At 42.7% G+C, this 19,540-nt stretch overlaps 1 protein-coding gene across 3 annotated transcripts in view; it reads left to right on the forward strand.

Annotated features, from left to right (window-relative positions):
• Window positions 1-370: 370 nt before the first annotated feature.
• Window positions 371-19,540, forward strand: part of ston2 (stonin 2) — a 317,978-nt gene continuing 298,808 nt past the window's right edge. The window contains exon 1 of one of the 3 annotated variants that reach the window (XM_039741323.1): window positions 371-487. The gene's annotated coding sequence lies outside the window, so the exon portion shown is untranslated. The remainder of the gene's footprint in view (window positions 488-19,540) is intronic. The other 2 variants (XM_039741321.1, XM_039741322.1) reach the window with 2 other exon arrangements.

A 19,540-nucleotide genomic window follows, 5' to 3' on the forward strand; every position in this document is an offset into this window, starting at 1 on the left:
CACTTAACTTTTTTTTTTTATCAGGTTATCTTTTTCCGTCTCAGCACTTGCTTTTACAAATTTTGATTGACAGACGAGGCTACCCGAAAACGCAACTTTTAAAACTGAGATGGGGAACAAGACTCGACCAAAAACGCCGAAAGAAAGCAAGAGTTGCCCCGCAAAGTCCGACGCCCATCGGATTTACTTCACAGGCTTCAAGGCGTCTCCTTCCACTCTCGTTCCCTGGCGCTGCTCCAGACAGAAGCAGGTGTGGAAAATAAACGCCCACCTGCTAACGCGTTCTCTGCCATTTAAGAAAACACTTTAATTGTACAGAAGAAATAGCGGAGCTCGCTTACTGTTGCTGCTCAGCCAATCAGCAACCGCCGACGGCTCTGTCGGCCGCTTCGCGCGTGTCCGCAACCAGCTTGCGCGCTCCCGAACGAGGAAGAGAACGTCGCGCTGCAGGCGCCCGCTGGTGAGTGACTTCGTAGCCGCTGTTTTGGTGCGTAAGCGCTTCTCAACTTTTTGTTATGCTTCTTGTTAATGTACGTTGCGCATGTTGATTTGAACCTTTATTCTTGAAACTTGTCATGATTTGCACGATCAAAGCAATGACGATTTATTATAACGAACCCTGAACCCTTAATCACTGCGAAAGTGTGTTAAGTGCGGTTGTCACCATGTGTTACATGCACACACACGCATACATGTTAATAAATGAAAATGCGAGTCCGGTCGCCGATCAAAGCGCTGTCACGCCGTGAAATGAGCGTAGGAACAGTTTCTTCTAAGAGTGCAGTTTTATGTATCGGCTCGTTGCTATGGGACTGCCCAAATTCTGTCGCTTGGTTGCTGCGATAATTGTGTATGTTTTCTCCACAGATCATCTTTTTTACTAGCAGCCTGCATCAGTTCATTCGTACCCTGCAACTTGTTGTACTCATAATGCACCCGTATTGTCTGTGACGCACTCGGGTTTCACAGGCGATCCCGGTCTTTAGATTTTCCTTGCTTGGACAGTTTCAAAGTTTTGGTGAAGATGAGCTTCGGCGATTTTTGAAGTTTCTTTCTTTCTTTCTTTCTTTCTTTCTTTCTTTCTTTCTTTCTTTCTTTCTTTCTTTCTTTCGTTGATCGTTTTTAATTTGTATACTGTGCGACTGGAGAGTGTCGTTTTGTTTACTCGCAGTCGCCTCTGCGTCTTTTCGGGCTGCTTGATCAGACATTGTGGGGCGCATCATTTCTGCATCGGTGACTCCCACAGGCGCCCGGAGTTCTCTACAAGCGCAATGCCGGCTAACACCACAATCGGCTGGAGCCGCCGGGAGGAGACTTGCGTCTCCGCTTTGGGAACTGCTCGAGCCTCTGTTATGAGAAAAAAAAATCTTTGTTGATATTTTTTCACTTTGGCGCTTTTATAACTTTCATATTGCGCAAAATAAAAACAATGACAGATAGTTGATCCAGTAAATCAGCTAAGTGCAGAATGTCTAGAGTAAAAAGAAAAAAAAATGACAGAAGCAGATGTTTCCTCTACTATTTTTTTTGTTGCCAGTGGGAAACAGTGTACAGTGCCTGGCGTAAGGAAGACCAGCTATGTGTTATTTTCTTATCAGAATTCCTTCTAATCTTTCGGTTGCCAAGTCTTGTCAGCATCACAACAGAATTTGTAACGGAACTTCATTGGCTGCTTTTGGCACTTTACGCTGCGTTTCTCTTCAGCTTCCCACAACCTCTTCTTTCACGGGGTCATCCTGAATCAGAATATTTGTTGTGAATGATGCCGTTCGCCCCGAGTGTTTGCCTTCATGTAATATTCTTTGATGGCGTTTTTGCAGAGTACGTCACGATCATTTTCAGCTGATACAAAAGACTGATTGATAATATTGCTTGTCTCTTTAATGCACGGGCTTGCCGGAGGCTCCTGCTGCTAACTGTTTAATAGATATGGAGTACGTAATGGCGTGGTGGAGGAGCTGTTAGTGGTCCTGTCTTCGTGTTTAGAGTCCTGGCTTTGACTCCTGGCCCAGTCCTTCTCTGAGTTTGCTCGTTCTCCACGTGTTTTTCGTCATGTATGAGTGATGCGTGTGTTAGCCTGGAAATGCTAAGCTGGTTTAGTGAGTGTGGGTGTATGCCATGTGATGGACTAGCGCACTCTCTAGTCTGGTGCCCAGTCCTGCCAGGGTAGACATTGGTAGGCGAGATAGGAAATGAGTGGATGGTGATAGCAAATTTTCTCACACGCGCTCATAAGTTTATTTTTGAACTTTGGTATTTTTTGGCTGTTTTGTCCAAGCAGAATTAGACCCCCATGTGCCTCAGGGTGTCGCCCACACATACTCACACACTATGAACATTACATATGTCAAAAATTAGTCAGATACGGGATTGAAGTCGAAAAAAAAATCCCAAACTTTACATTAGGTAAACTTCACCTTCCTCCTTTGTTCATTTGTGTATTTCAGTGAATGTTATGGGACATCAACCTAGTGATGGTGTGGTTAACGAACATCAATCAAATATTTCTAAAGGACTGTGTGGCTTTGTGGCAAAAAGGTGATCTGTAACTGAGCATTTTGTGGTAGCATATTTTTATGAAATAAAATAAAAGCATGGAAAGATTATTCCTTGTTGGGTTTTGTGCAGCAAGGTACTTCTTATCTTCTGCAGTCTACTGTAAGAGTGGCTATTAAGAGTCCGCTACTCTCCTTACCAGAATTCGGCGTTGGTTCTTCTTGTCTTGCAGGCGACCTCGGTAGCGTACCCGACTGAGTCTTCGATGGTCACCCCAGTTTTGTGGACTATTTGCCCGTTATATTTATTTCTTTAAGAACACAACTGTGGAGATACCGCACTGAGCTACACCAAAAACTTCTCTGTTTTTTCTCTCTAAATCCCAACTCCACCCACCAAAATTCTCCTCCCTTAAACAATCTCTCAATTAACTTTATTAGAATTTCCTGATATGAACTCCTGCTTACACTATGTTCGTGTAGATGTCGGCGCTATGGGACGCCACAGAATTGGACTGTGTGTTGTTACTAAGGCAGCTTGAAGTGCTGATATCTGCCCTCTTCTGACTATCTGTGTGGTCAGTCTCTTAAGTCTCATTCATCTCGACTGCAATGTTTACAGCTTGTTCAAAACACCTGTTCAAATCATGAGTAGTTTGGAAAGTGTCAGCCATAGTCTTACTTTTCTATTTCTATTAAAACAAAATCTGCAGGGGTTCCAAGGCCACAAGACCACCCAGCTCCCATTAAGCATTCTACCTAACATAAATGATCTAAATCAGGCTTCACGTAAAATAATTTGATGATGGTGGCAATGTGGACCTCTGGCCTGCAATGTAGAGACTGCACGGTGCTTTGATCAGGTGGTGGGGGCGCAGATTACTACTACAAAAAAACAGAAAAGGAACAGCAGAGAATAGTAGGGGTTAGTACGGATTGCAGAGTCTTGATGAAAATGATAATTCAAAGCTCATACAGCTTGTGAAGACCATCCCAAGCACAGACAGGCAGACACCAACAGTTCAAAACCCACACATTTATTTTGAATATTTACAGTTCCAAGTCCCGCACACACACAACCCAGTGTCCTTCCACCAAACACCCCAAGTCCGGGCCTCTCAACATTACAGCCTTTCTTCACTGCCTCCACTCCTCTCCTCTGAGCTTTGTCCTCTTCCTCCCAACTCCAGCTGATGACTGGAGGGAGGTGGCCCCTTTTATTTCCTCCTGGACGTACTCCAGGTGCCCCCTGATGAGCTTCCTGTGGCACTTCCTGGTGCCGCATAAGCACCCGGAAGCATTCCGGGTGTCCCTGGTATTTCTTCCGCCAGCACCTCCGGGTGTGGCGAAAGTGCTGAAGTCCAAGGCTCCTCACTCGTCCGGGTGCCCCCTGGTGGTGGCCATGAACCCTTACCACCATACCAACCAGGGCAGTTGTCCTCTCGTGATCCAGGGGAGGCACAGTCCCTCTCCTGGGGCCTCATGTATAACACCGTGCGTAGAACTCGCACTATAACATGGCGTAAGCACAAAAGCCGAAATGTGCTTACGCACAGAAAAATCCAGATGCAGGAATCTGTGCGTACTCCAACTTCCACGTTCTTCTGCTATATAAATCCTGATCAGCGTGAAAACTAACGCTTGTGCACGCGCTTTATGTAAAGCCCCAACTCCTCCCAGAATTACGCCTCAAAGACATGCAGGTTAGGTGGATTGGCGATTCTAAATTGTCCCTAGTGTGTGCTTGGTGTATGGGTGTGGGTGTGTGTGTCCTGCAGTGGGTTGACGCCCTGCCTGGCATTGGCTCCAGCAGACCCCCATGACCCTGTGTTCGGATTCAACGGGTTGGAAAATGGATGGATGGAGGACATATGACCCCTTTGTGTGGACAATACCCAATCCCTCCTGACCTGTAGCTATTGTTGACAACTCTAGGGCAGATCACTGATTTTTGTGTTCCCATCTTAAAGTGGTTTCAGCCTTATCAGACACTGCTGGCATCTATGCTGGTGCCTCAATATGTATGTTGAAGCCGTTGCTGGGATTTGCTCTTTAACGAGACATTTCTAACACCACGTACTGCCCAGGGGCCTCATGTATAATGCCGTGCGTAGAACTCGCACTATAACATGGCGTAAGCACAAAAGCCGAAATGTGCTTACGCACAGAAACATCCAGATGCAGGAATCTGTGCGTACTCCAAATTCCATGTTCTTCCGCTACATAAATCCCGATCAGCGTGAAAACTAACGCTCGTGCACGCGCATTATGTAACGCCCCAAATCCTCCCAGAATTATGCCTATTTGAATATGCAAATCGATATAAATCGCCCTTAAGCGCAGCCTTCTGTGAAAAGACAATGGGAAAAGCACGGGGAAAATATAAGAATTTCAGCGAATACCAAGTGGAGACAAAGGAAAAACATACTATTTGTTCAAATAAACCGTGGTATAATCAACAAAATGAAGTTGATCGAGTGACATAGCGTGTTGGAGAAACTTGAAAGCTCAGATATCAGTCACCGTGAAAAGGCGAGTTGTAGCCCACTGTCTGAGTGTCATATGAAAGCTTTTTAGGGTACAGAGAAAAAAAAGGCACAGTGGGGAAAAAGCACGAAATGTCAACTTCAATCTCGACATTTCCACTTTAATCACGTAGTTTATTTTGTCATTAAAGTAGAACATCATAAACGTCATCTTAAAATCATTTACTTAACCAGTTTCTCAAATCACATCGTAATTAAAGTAGCACTTTAAATGCTTTGTTTTGTATTTGATCTTCTATGTGCTCTATGTGTGTGAATCACTACTGGCTTCTTAAACCGGCTCTCTTCCTCCGACTGTACACAGAATCCATTACATTCGTGATATTACATCTCTCTGAATAACTAAAATACTGAGATGTATACGTGATATCATTAAGAGTTAAAGCACGTTATTAAACATGGGTTTTACAGCGCAGCGATTGTGCACGACCATCGATGAAATTATTTATTGCAGCAGTACTCAGGGGCGGCTCTAGGTTTGTGGTGGCACTGGGCAGAAAAAGAATCGGTGGCTCCTTCGCCCGCCAATGTCAGTGAGGTAGCTTATGCATGGCGGATGGCCACGTCCGTTGCAGACACTGCTTAGCCGCCTCGTGCTCATGACACAAGCATTTATCTTTTGTCGAAATTTGCCGCTGCATTTTTAGCTGTGCCGTTATTTTCTCTTTCTGTTTTATATTCAATATATATTGGCGTGGCCGCCCATGCAGCTCTGGCTTTTTTTTCTCCAAGTAACCGATTGCCACACAATCAGCTCTGTAATAGATGTTAAGCCATCTGTAAACTTAGAGCACTGATTCTTTAAAAAGTTTAAGGAACATTGAAATATCTTCGTAGTACATGTTTAATTATTCTATCCTTCACGCCAGTCCCAGTGAAGAATATAGATTATTTAAATGAAGTTAAAGTTTTACCTGTATAATATAATAAACATATTTTGCTGCATTTCATCTTAAAAATGATATTGTCATCATATGTAAATAAACGCTTTATAAAGTGGCTCAGGTTGTGTAATATTATAACTGTAGTGCAAGTTTACAGTGAGGTGATTGTACTTATAAGTACCAACAGTTCTACAAGGAGCAATTGATTGAGTGCATTTAAAGTTCTTGGGATGAAACTGTTTCTGAACCGCGAGGTCCGCACAGGAAAGGCTTTAAAACGTTTTGCAGTGGCTGAGACAGCGTGTCCTTAAAGCTGTATACTGATAATTCTCTTTCCGATCAGCTGCTGCTGTGATTCACACTCAGATACAGTGATATAAATACTCCGAGTCGTGCTGTGAGAGTAATATGGAAAAAGATGATCTGCTGTGGCAACTCCTAACGGGAGGAGCTGAAAGAAGAAGAAGAAGAAGAAGTGAGAGTAACAACACTAAAGCAGTTATGGTATTTGGAATACTATGGCTATTCCCTGGACCATTATATTGTTACAAGTTAATTACAATCAGATGCATTACACTAATAAACAATATGCGGTTAGTTTCTGTGTATTTATAAAGCCGCGTCAGGAAAATAATGAGTAACCACACAGGAACAGTAGCACTGCTTTGACGCTGGGTGCCGCCAGTCTGCAAAACCGAGCAGAGAACTTGCGTACGACAAGGCATGAGGTACCGTGGAAAAGTGCGTGGCTTTACGCCAAGTGTAGGTTTTATACATCGCGATTTGAACGTGGAAAAGTTCTTACGCAACATTTCTGTGCGTATGCACCGTTTATACATGAGGCCCCTGGTCCGTCCAGGCGTCACGGCTGCGCACAGCCACCAGCCGACCACCACAAGCTTAACAAGGACACACTAAAATGTAGCAATGAGTATGCCATGTTAACGTAATGTGTTTTTAGTAGTTTTTTTAAGAGCTCCAGTGTTATTAGCCTGGCAAATTCTTTTTGGCAAGCTATTCCAGATTTTAGTTAAATAACAGCCGAAGGCCGCCTCACCACTTCTTTTAAGTTTTGCTCTTGGAATTATAAGCAGACCCTAAGAAGACCTAAGGTTACGATTTGGAGTGTTAGGTGAAAGACATTCCAAAATATAAAATGGAGCGGGATTATTTAAGGCTTTGTAAACCATAAGCAGTATTTTAAAGTCAATTCTGAATGACACAGGTAACCAGTGTAGTGACATCAGAACTAGAGAGATGTGCTCAGATTTTCTTTTCCTAGTTAAGATTCTGGCAGCTGCATTCTGCACTCGTTGCAACTGATTGATGCCTTTTCTGGGTAGTCCTGAGAGGAGTGCGTTACAGTAATCTAGTCGACTAAAACTAATTTTTCATCATCTTGCAAAGTTAGAAGGGATCTATATAACTTTTGTTATATTTCTTAAGTGAAAAAATGCTGTCCTAGTGATCTGATTAATGTGCGATTTAAAATTAAGGTCAGAGTCAGTAGTTACCCCTAAATTCTTTACCTCAGTTTTGACTTTTAATCCTAATGCATCAAGTTTATTTCCAATACCCTCACTATATCCATTTTTGCCAATTACTAAGATTTAGTGATTTATTTAGTTTGAGAAAATTACTACTCATCCATTCAGAAACATAAGTAAGACATTGGGGGTCAGTGAGCCAAGAGAGTTGGGGTCATCAGGCGCTATTGATAAATATAGTTGTGTGTCATCAGAATAGCTGTGGTAGATCATGTTAAGCCTTGAGATAACCTGACCCCATGGAAGCATGGAGATCGAAAACAGCAGCGGACCCAGGATAGACCCTTTTGGAACACCATATAGAATATCAGGGGTCTTCAAAGTATAATTACCACCACTAACAAAGAATTTTCTGCCTACCAGGTAGGATTCAAACCAATTTAAGACCCTGCCAGAGAGGCCCACCCATTGACTAAGGTGATTTCTAAGAATATTATGATCAATGGTGTCAAATGCAGCACTCAGATTTAAGAGGATTAGAACAGATAAACGGCCTCTGTCTGCATTTACCCGCAAGTCATTGACTACTTTAACGAGTGCAGTTTCTGTGCTCTGATGTGCACTAAAACCCGACTGAAACTTATCAAGAACTAGCTGATTACCCAGTGGCTTCGCTCACTGAGTGGAAGGGAAACAAAATCAAATGTAGTATATAAATTATTAAACAGCAAAACATTAACATGTAAAAAGTAAAGATACATTGAGCAGTACTGGAGTGCTTTCTGGTAAAGTAAATTTTAAAGGTGCTATAACACAACAGGTAAGTACTACTAACAGCAGCTTAAATGTATTTGGATCATCTGTCAGTAGCAGATCCCTTATGAAAGGCGCTACACGACCACTGTGATATAGAAATTACATTTTCTATGCGATCCTGCAAATTTCTGCCTGACAACCTTGCACTACGTGCCTGTGATTTAAGAGAAAAATTATTCTGAGAAATGTGGACACGGCCCTTCCTTGCTTAACGGGCAGAAGGTCCAAACAATTCCCAAGTCCAAAACTTAACATGAAGAGGTCGGTACATCTTCTTAGATGTAAACCCTCCATGTTCTTAAAAGAATTCATCACAAAAGCAACCTTAAATGTTGCAGGGTTTTAGAGACCTGAACTCACCTTAAAGGACAGTAAGTAGTCATGCAGCGCAATTTACAAAGAGAGTTTTGCTTCGATGGCGCCGATCACACTCATTCGCAACAAACAGTGCGAGAAGAGGGGACGCCACCCGAAACTATGACGCTCATGACCCGGCAAAGCAGCCCGACATTCCGCGCCTCCCAGCGTCCACTTTGTTCTCACGACTCCTTGCCGTGAAAGGTGGTGTCGTCTTCATATTGTTTACAGCTCGGCGCAGTTAAAAAGTAGAAAGACGCAAAGCTGTTTTCCTCATCTCTTATACAGTAATAGATAGATAGATAGATAGATAGATACTTTATTAATCCCAAGGGGAAATTCACATAATCCAGCAGCAGTATACTGATACAAAAAAACAATATTAAATTAAATAGTAATAAAAATGAAAATGAAAAAATGAAAAAAATAAAAATAAAATTAATGTTAGCATTTACTCCCCCGGGTGGAATTAAAGAGTCGCATAGTGTAGGGGAGGAATGATCTCCTCAGTCTGTCACTGAAGCTACTCCTCTGTCTGGAGATGACACTGTTCAGTGGATGCAGTGGATTCTTCATGATTGACAGGAGTTTGCTTAATGCCCGTCGCTCTGCCACAGATGTTAAACTGTCCAACTTTACTCCTACAATAGAGCCTGCCTTCTTAACAAGTTTGTCCAGGCGTGAGGCGTCTTTCATCTTTATGCTGCCACCCCAGCACACCACCGCGTAGAAGAGGGCACTCGCCACAACCGTCTGGTAGAACATCTGCAGCATCTTACTGCAGATGTTGAAGGATGCCAACCTTCTCAGAAAGTATAGTCGGCTCTGACCTTTCTTACATAGAGCATCAGTATTGGCAGTCCAGTCCAATTTGTCATCCAGCTGCACTCCCAGATATTTAAAGGTCTGCACCCTCTGCACAGTCACCTCTGATGATCACAGGGTCCATGAGGGGCCTGGGCCTCCTAAAATCCACCACCAGCTCCTAATCCCTCCACGATCGTGGGGTTTGCGTTCCAGAACCCCCTGTGATAGATGAAAATCCGCGAAGTAGAAACCATATGTTTGTGTGGTTATTTTTATATATTTTAAGCCCTTATAAACTCTCCCACACTGTTAACATTATTAGAGCCCTCTAGACATGAAATAACACCCTTTAGTCAAAAGTTTAAACTGTGCTCCATGACAAGACAGAGATGACAATTCTTTCTCACAATTAAAAGAATGCAAACATATCTTCTCTTCAAAGGAATGCGTGTCAGGAGCAGAGAATGTCAGAGAGAGAGAGAGAGAGAAAAGCAAACAATCAAAAAATCAATACGTGCTTTTGGGCTTTTAAGTATGCCGAAGGACCGCGATAAAGCTGCATTTTTTAGAGGAGCACAGCCTCTGTGCAGACAGCCCCTCTGCTCACACCCCCTCTGTCAGGCGCAGAGAATGTCAGAGAGAGTGAGAGAGACAGAGAAAAGCAAACAATCAAGCACCACGCGGGAAGCATATTGCATATCATTGAGGAGTTTTATTTAATACGTAATACGTGCTCTGATTGGGTAGCTTCTCAGCCATCCGCCAATAGCGTCCTTTGTATGAAATCAACTGGGCAAACAAACTGAGGAAGCATGTACCATAAATTAAAAGACCCACTGTCAGCAGAAATCCGCGAACCCGCGAAAAATCCGTGATATATATTTAGATATGCTTACATTTAAAATCCGCGATGGAGTGAAGCCACGAAAGTCGAAGCGCGAGGGATCACTGTACTATCAAGTACTGCCAATTAAAAAAAAGTTATAATGTGACAGTTTCAGCAACAGTCACGTAGACGAATAAATAAAACTTCTCTGTCAGAGCGCGCCTGGTGGCAAACGGCTCAGCACTGGAGTCCAGAGAGGAGGGCTGGGAGAGGGCGACGCGGGGCGCACTTCTATGGGATAGATCGGTGTGTTTGTGTTTACTTCTTTTCAATATCAGTAAAATAACTCTCACACTAATAATAACAATTCGTAAAGACAATATAAAAATGGCGTCCACAAACAAAATGATTAGTTCCTGTATTATAATAATTTCTGTTTCGCGTGGTCATACGTAATTTCCATTTCAAACGCAAAAAGAATTTTATATATATAGATAGTATATTTATTGAAGTGATCATTTAGCTGTGTAATGACAGCTTTTTTTAGGATTTTAGTTAAGAAAGGCAGGTTAGAAAAAGTTTAAAATTTTCAAAAAAAGAAGAATCAAGATTATTTTTATTGTGCAGGGGTTTAACAACAGCAGCCTTAAGACAGTCTGGGAAGACTCCCGTATGTAACGATGAGTTTACTATGTGAAGCACTATGTGAAGCACACTATCAAGTAACACATGGGATACTTCTTTGTAGTGCATGTGGAGAGTTTCAGTTGAGAGCAAGATGGCTAGTCACCGTCAGAATTTTATCACCATTGACAGAGATAGATAGGAAGGGTGCTATATGATGGATAGATAGATAGACACATAGATAGATAATGTGAAAGGCACTCTTTAATAGATAGATAGATAAATACAGTATTTCATATCTATCTATTTAACTGACATTTAGCTCCTTTCTTATCTATTGGTTGTTTTGTGCACCCTATGCTAACTGGAATATGCTCGAGACCCCCACCTCTATGACCCTAGCCTTTGTTAAGCAGGTTAGAAAATGACATGAGATAAATAAATATACACCAGAATGGTTTCAAATAAAGAAAAACTAAAATGAAAACAACCTTCTGACTTGGCAGTCCCAGTGAGGCATTATACAGGTATATTGCTGTTGGTATAAAGGAGCCCCCATAGCGTTTCTTGACACACTTCTGCTGAATAAGTCGTTGGCTGAAAGTCCTCAGAGAGACAATGTTCAGCATTGTTCATAATGGCCCTCAGTTTTGTTTTGTTGTTATTACTCATTATTTGACTTACACCTTTATCCCAGGCGACATATACAACGTTTGAGATCCAATTGGTTGCATTTCATTTCTTTTTGCCATTAGGGTAACTTGCTCATGGTCACACTGTGCCAGGATGTGAAGTCCCAAGCCTTAACTACTACACTCCACTGCCTGCCTGGTTTCATTCTTTCCTTCACTTCTTCCTCCAGTGCGTTGAGATTTGGAAGGTGAAGCAGTGGAAACGCTGTCTTTAATGGTTACTGTGTTATAGTAGCATGTCCTAACTTGAGCTGGCTTGTTAATGTTTTAAAAGGCGCTATATAGCGCCCGACCCGGCACAGACCACGCAGAGGCACGTGTACAAAAACACACAGGCTTTATTTTTTCTTCAGCTGTGTGACACGTCTTCCCTGTGCCACACAGTCCCAAAGCACAAAACAAAACAAACCACAATTCTTCACCTCGCTCCACCACTCCTCCCAGACAAGCTTCGTCTCCTTCCTCCCAACTCTGGCTCACCGAGTGGTGGAGGCTGGGCCCTTTTATAGCCCACCCGGAAGCGTTCCAGGTGATTAACCACCTGGTCCTAATTGCATTTCCGGGTGGGGCTGAAAACTCGTCCAGCAGGGCTGTGGGAAGCAGGCAGCTCCCCCTAGCGGCCACGCCGGGCCCCAACCAAGCTGTGGAGGACTCCATCTCCCATGGAGCTCTATGGGCGGCTGGGGAGTCACCGTCAGCCAGGGAGGCTGCCACCAAGCGTCCCGGGGGAGGTATTGGACTGCCCATGGCGGCTCCCCCGGAACATAAGTAGCAGGGGCGTCCCTGCTGGGCATGGGACCCGGCTGTCCTTCACAATGTCTATAATTAATGCCTCTGACGCCCAGGACCACATTGTGCCATGTTCAGGTAAGTCATCTGTTTTGCCATTTTCTATACCTTCTTTAGCCTGGTGAAGATCACAGCAAGCTGGCACTTATTTAGATCTGTAGACTCGTGTCTGTTTTAAAGTTTTGCACACCCTGGCTAAGCTCTGCTTACTTGAGGATCATATAAGTTTTGTCTTCTGCCTTATTTTTACATCCTGGCAATTGTTTTGGTTTATGATATTTTTTTAAGTGATACAAGTCTTCTCTTATATATGCCAGATTCATAAGAATGACTTTGCTGGAGTAATGCCCTCATGAGATTACGGTGTTGCGGGTAGAATTTGTCCTCTGCCTCGATGGCAGATCTCTGGTGTTCAGCTGGTTTCATTTCATGCTAAAGAGTGTTATTCCCAAAGCTGCTGTGATAAGTGTCTGAATGATTTCATAGCCCTCCAGTCTAATGTGTCCTTATTGATTGTCTATATCTTGCCTGGTAGATGGATGACTTTTCGGACTGCCTCATATTTTGCAGAGATTTCGAGTTGTCTGTAGATTTAATTCTGGGTGACGGCAGCATTTAATTCCTACGATGAATTTTTATTTTCTTCCAAGATAGTATTTTTTAAGTTTTTGGAAAAACAAAAACGCACATACTAGTCTAAATAATTTGGGTAGCTCCATGCCTTTCCACACCTGCATTTGGTTGTTGAGTATATGGATTTTACATTTTAAAATAATTTATTGATCATAATATTTGCCTGGTAGTCATTAGCAGTAATTAAGTTAGTGGATGCTTTCAAAGTTATTTTATTTTGCAAACTGTAGAGTCAATTCTTTTAAATAGATCCTACAATGGAACACTTGTGGGTCGATAAACCCAGAAAGCCAATGCAATGGTTTTTTCACTCCTACTAGGATTAGGGATGAGTGGTAGAATAGATAGAATAGAATGCCTTTATTGTCACTATACACATGTACAGTACAATGAGATTAAAAGCAGCTCCTCCAGTGCAGACATACAGTATACTGTATGTAGAACACTACAAACAAATAAACAAATGGTGCAAAAAGTTGCAAAAAAAATTATGTGACGCTATATACGTGTGGAAAGAATAAATAACTATAACTATTGCACTATTGGGTTATTGCACATTATTTAAATATTCCACAATGATGATGATCAGGTGCAGTGAGTAGAAGTTGTTGGACCTTGAGAGTAATGATATTGTACAGTATACAGATATTGCACAGTTATTATCAGTACCATTTAGATATTGGATATTGCACAGTTGATGGATAGAAGGAAGTCCAGGGGTTGGTGGGTCAGACTATTTAGTCAGTGCATATGTGAGTTTAGAATGGTTATGGATTTTGGGAAAAATCTGTTCTTGAGTCTGTCTGTCCTTGTTGTGATGCACCTGTAGTGTCTCCCTGAGGGCAACAGGTCAAACAGATCAGAGCCAGGGTGAGAGCTGTCCTTGATGATGTTTTTTGCTCTGCTGAGGCAGCAGGAGGTGTAAATGTCCATCAGGGAGGGGAGAGGGCAGCTGATGATCTTCTGTACTGCCTTTACTACTCTCTGAAGCCTCTCCCTGTCTGCCATGATGCAGCTGCCGTACCATACTGTGATACAGTATGTCAGCAGGCTCTCGATGGACGAGCGGTAGAAGGTCAGTAGCAGGATGGAGTTCAGGTTGTGCTTTCTGAGGACCCTTTCTTTTGAGCCTTCTTGATGACTACTGTGATGTTGTCTGTCCAGGAGATACGGACGCTGAGAAACCGGAAGGTATGGACCCTCTCCACACACTCGCCGTTAATGTAAAGGGGGCTACCAGTATTGAAAAAGTACTAAAAACTCAATTTCTAAAACGGTATGCTACCAGTGTTTTGGGAATTTCAGGCCCAGAACTAAACAGTAGTTCTGAAAGACCTTTTGCTCAGCTCTTTGTTCTTCTGCTTTCCGATGCATTGTAGACTCCATTGGGGACACACCTTCCCCACACTAAAGCAGTGTTTCTTAAAGTACAGGTCACAAATGTTTGCCATTGATGCATCACAGACAGCCTTTGTTACTGTGGCACAAGAAAACGATAAAGGTTTTCATCAACTTTCATCTCACAGTTATTAAACATTCAGCCTGGCAGAAGACTGGCAGCAAAAGGTGTGTAAAAAAGGGATAGAGAGAAGGAACTGACAGACAAACTTTTGAGGTGAAGAGACTGTGGCACTAGATTGACAAAAAGGAAAAGCATTTTCCAACATAGTGGGCATAGAAGAATTGCTTTCCATTGTGCTTACTGTGCTGCTTACCTGTACGCATTGAAATACATTTCGTCAAGTCTGAATGCTGTATTAATGTATAAAAGGCAAATTATTTACCGGTCTCTACAGTTCTGTGTTAAATCCCGTGGCTGTCGACGTCTCCATTGTAGTGAAAAGTTCAGAGCACTGTGAAAATCAGATTATGAATAACTAATCAACTTTAATTACTTAATGTGTTCAATAAGGAGGAGCGCATTTCGAAGCAAAATTAATAACAAGGCTTTTAATAAAGTGGTTGGGTGGAGAATTAAGCTGAGCTCACAATATACTGTAACAGGACAGAGGGAAACACAGAAGCACACTGCAGTAAAGCGATGATACAGACATACACACACTCACACACATATTTATGCACAGTGGACCCTTGACTTACGAACTCAATTCGTTCGTGAGGGCTCGTTGTAACTCAAGTTGGTTGTAAATCAAGACTATTTTTCCCATAAGAAATAATGGAAATACCCATAACGCGCTCCGAACCTCCCACAGCAACACTTACTTAACCTTTTCATAATAAAAAAGGGTTGTATAATATGCATAATTTACCATAACACCAATACTTTTTCTAATGTACTAACCAAAAAGTTATAAAAAGTGCCTGGCCTACCAGAAACAACAATTTCATACTGTACTCACCATTTAATTTGACATCTTTGGGCTGCAGGAAGGGAGGAGGAGGAGGATAATGAAACGGAAGGTGGTTATTGTTTAGAAGGAGCCTCCTTATGCAAATCTTTTCTTTGTAAAATTGTCGAGATGGTGGATTTCGACATGCTGTACATATTAGCGAGATCGGTCACGAACGCCACTCTCAAATTTCTGCACAATTTCCTTCTTCGTTTCGATTGTGAACGCTGTTTCTCAAGTTAATAATAACAGTAGTCGAGCAACTCAGTTCAAAGCTGGCCGTGTTGTGAACTGCTGTAATAATACACTCCAAAGCAAGCCGGTGCTGACTCAGCCTGATGACATCATCATGTGCCGTGCCAGCCCGCTAGCTAACATCCCTTAACAATCGCTTTTACCTTCGTTACCTTCTCTTCCTTCTTTAGCAATTATGCGTCTTGCTTGCCATGGTCTTAGTGAATTATATATATAGGTAAGTCACTGCACTGACCGAAATTACGTCCACAACACATGTATCTGGACTCCGACTGACGCTTACGAACGCTCTCGGCTGTTTGTTTACAATCGCACAAGCGGATACACGTGAACGCATTCGGGTCGTAACGCAAGATGTTGGTCGTAAATCAAAATGAAAATTATGGTCGTAAATCAAGTTGTTCACATGTCAGGCCGGTCGTATGTCAAGGGTCGACTGTATTTAGTTTTGCATGTTTCTCCATTGAGATAGTTTTGCATATGTTATTTAGTACAGGATGACCTCGGATTGCTGTGGACTGCTTATAATCAAAGAATTTCTTTCTTTTTGCTGTCAGAGTCCTGCATGAGCTGATATGAAAGCAGATAAAAGCACATGGTAATCTGAGTTTTACAGGGCTCGGAATTTTTCACTATGCAGTTGTGGTATAGCGGGTTCACAGCTCTCGTCAAAGGCCAGTTTTAAGTAAATAGTCACCGCGCTCGCGGCTTGCTTAGCGAGGGGGCGTGGTGGTTGTGTGGCTGAAGAGGGTCCCGGGATGATTCGTGGTGTGGGCGTTTCTCGCCTAGTGCACAGGTGAGAAATCGTCCACGTCCGTGATTATTCTCGAGGCTACTGATTGGCCACGACTGCCACGTCCTCTTAATTAAATAGAAGCGCGAGGCGGTTAAGGGGAGAAAAAGAAAAGAAAGGAATAGACGGAGGTTGCTGGGAGGAAGCGAGGCAACAGCGAGGAGAAAGCCGATATGAGAGAGTGAGAGCGAGCGAGCGAGAGCAGGCTCATGTGCAGTTGGACTGTGGGCCCTAGCGAGGTGTTTATCCAACACCTAGGACAGTTGAAGCCAAGTCCTGGTCTGGTTTGAGTGAGTGACTGAAGCCAGGGATCAGGAGGCCTCCAGACCAGTTCTGAAGTGAAAAGAAGGTCAGCTACAGGTAGAATGGCTCCCCCTGTTGCAAAGCCTGGATAGGGAGAAGCAGGCGTCACCAGTTAGATGAACACACTGGGCTTTGTGTTTTAAAGAGATTACTTCCAGCGTTTTAACCTCATCGTCTTTTAAAGGATTATTATTTTTCTGTTTATTGATTTTTAAACCTCCACGTTTGTTTTATGGATTGTTCACTTAATTATTGGAAAGCACTGCACTATTTATTTGGGCACTGCTTTGTTCAACTGTTTTTAAATAAAAGCACTTGGCACTTTTGTACACCATCCCCTTGCTCCATTGTTGCCTCACTGCTGTGCTCATCGGTGACATTACCGACGGTGACGGGTTCAAGGACTCCCGAACAGCAGATGGGAGTGTGCAGTGAACCTGCATCGTCACAGCAGTCCCTTTGCAGAGTTTGCCACCAGCATGTATGTTCCTAGTGTAGGTGAAAAGTCTATGTCATATGCATTTTCAGGCGTCTCAGTATGGACAAGGATCCTTTTGAAAATTATACAGAAGCTCCAGTGTAGACAGAGATCATGTTCGTTTTGAAAACTGTTTAAAATAAAAATGCAGCAGTATCAATATAACCTCAGTGTGGGGCAGTCCCCCTAAACCATCTCCTCCCATTCGACGCGCTTTTGACTTGGCTGTGGACAAACCACCATACCCTCACTCTTCTTTTCTTCAATACGCTGTGGATTCTGCGGGGAAAGCAAATTTCAATGCATCGGAGAATTAAAATGGAAACTGTAGCTAGCAGTAAAGTCGGGAGACACATTTTTATGCGGTGCAACACATGCTTGGTTAGGCTAGCCAGTGTGTGACCAGTTTTTGTGGATGATGTTAGGATGGGGTTACGGGAAGTGTAATAAACAGCGTGCATGGGCTGGCGCCCCTGTCAGGATTGGCTGTATTTCATTAACTAATTGGGAGGCCAGCAGAACAGAGAGATCAGTGAATGCTCCATATTAAGGCTGTTTACTCCTCCAACCCACTAGATGGCAACATCCATGGGCTTCAGTATCCATTCGGATACCTGCAGGTTATGCTGGGAACTGTAGTCCAGTGGGGCAACTCTGTAGGTGTATGCATAGACATATACTGTATAGATAGACGCCGCATTCACTGTGTTGCCCAATCGACACGATACGTCAGCGCGTCCACCATATTGCGAGTGGCAAAAGTGCCATTTAAACTAATACAGGTAGACGTGAAAACCGGGTTTTCTGATGAAAAACAAATAACGTTTAAAACTGTATCATTTACATACAAGAGATTTTGGTGAATCGTTTACATGCAATTATTTATATCCATTTATACACTAATAATGGCAATTATTAAATAATAATAATAATAATTATTATTATTATTAAATAATTCCTCCCACATAAGTAACATTTCTCGGACTGCCTTCTTCCATCTCCGAAACATTTCTAGACTTCGTCCTCTTCTTACAGAACATAGTACTGAAGTATTGATTAATGCCCTCGTCACTTCACGTATAGATTACCGTAATGCTATTCTATCTGGCATCCCACAAAAACGTATCCATCGCTTACAACTTCTACAAAATTCTGCTGCCAGGATAATAACCTGCTGTTCTAAATCCACTGAACATATCACACCTACTCTCTCTCAACTTCATTGGATTCCTGTTAACTACAGAATACAATAGACAATACCGCTCTGAACATTTAAAGGTCCCCACAACCTCACTGATCTCCTCCAGACTTGCACTCCTTTCGCTCACTCAGATCATCATCTGCAGCTCGACTTTCTGTACCACACATCAGACTCAGCGCTATGGGAGCTCGAGTGTCTCTCCTGGTGCTCCTCAACTCGGGGATTCTCTTCCCTCTCATATCCGTCAGCTCGATTCAAAAACACATTTTAAAACTGCCCTTAAAACGTATCTTTTCAAACTGGCATACCAATTGTAAAATTTGCACTGTTACTGCCAGTTATCTTTGTGTGTTTGCTAATTATTGCTTTTTGATTTATCATTCTCTTGATTTAATTTTACTGATGTTGTTTAATTTTATTTTAAGGTGACCTTGAGTGCTAAGATTATAAAATGGGATTTTCTAATATAACCAAAACAATTGTTCAGCCTTACCTATGAAATGTAATCCCCCGGGATCTGGTTTGGAGAGTACAACAGTTTGCACAATCCCAGGCAGAACATGCGTCAGGCATCTTCATCCATTACTTCACTCCACAGCAGTGCCACTTGCAATACGGCGGCAACGTTGACGTACGATGCTGCTGGTCATGCGGCGTCTAGTAATTCTATGTCTGTGGGTGTATTTAAGTGTTGTCAGGGGATGCTACAGGGAGTTGCAGTCCCAACTTTATGGGACTTCCATGTGACCTGGAAGTGCTTCCAAAAGACAATGCCCTGGCACAGGAAGTGTTCTCCTTCTTCAATAAAGGAACCATACTGTCTCATCCTGGGCGAGTCGGAGCCGGGAAAGGAGACAGATGAATGTTATGTATGTTTTTGTTTATAATTTAGGAAAAGCAATGTAATTTAGTGTTAAATTGGTGAGAGGAATTCGTGTTTGCACACCACCCCACTTACGAGTAAGTTTCTTTGTAATTTTACGACAGGATTTGGGGGATGTGTCTTAAACCAGATTGATGAGTATTTCTTTGCTAAAGTTATTCAACACCCGCACACAAAGCCAGGTTAGTTTAACATATGGTCTTGGGGTGTTTGCAGGTGAAAGATGTACTATTTCCCCCCAATGGTCTGAGATATGGCTGTTTGGAATTGGCTTGTCTCGGAGGCCTTTAAGTAACATGATGTCTATTGGCTGTAGGGGT

This window comes from Polypterus senegalus, chromosome 18 (genome assembly GCF_016835505.1).
Source record: "Polypterus senegalus isolate Bchr_013 chromosome 18, ASM1683550v1, whole genome shotgun sequence".
Taxonomy (NCBI): Eukaryota; Metazoa; Chordata; class Cladistia; order Polypteriformes; family Polypteridae; genus Polypterus; species Polypterus senegalus.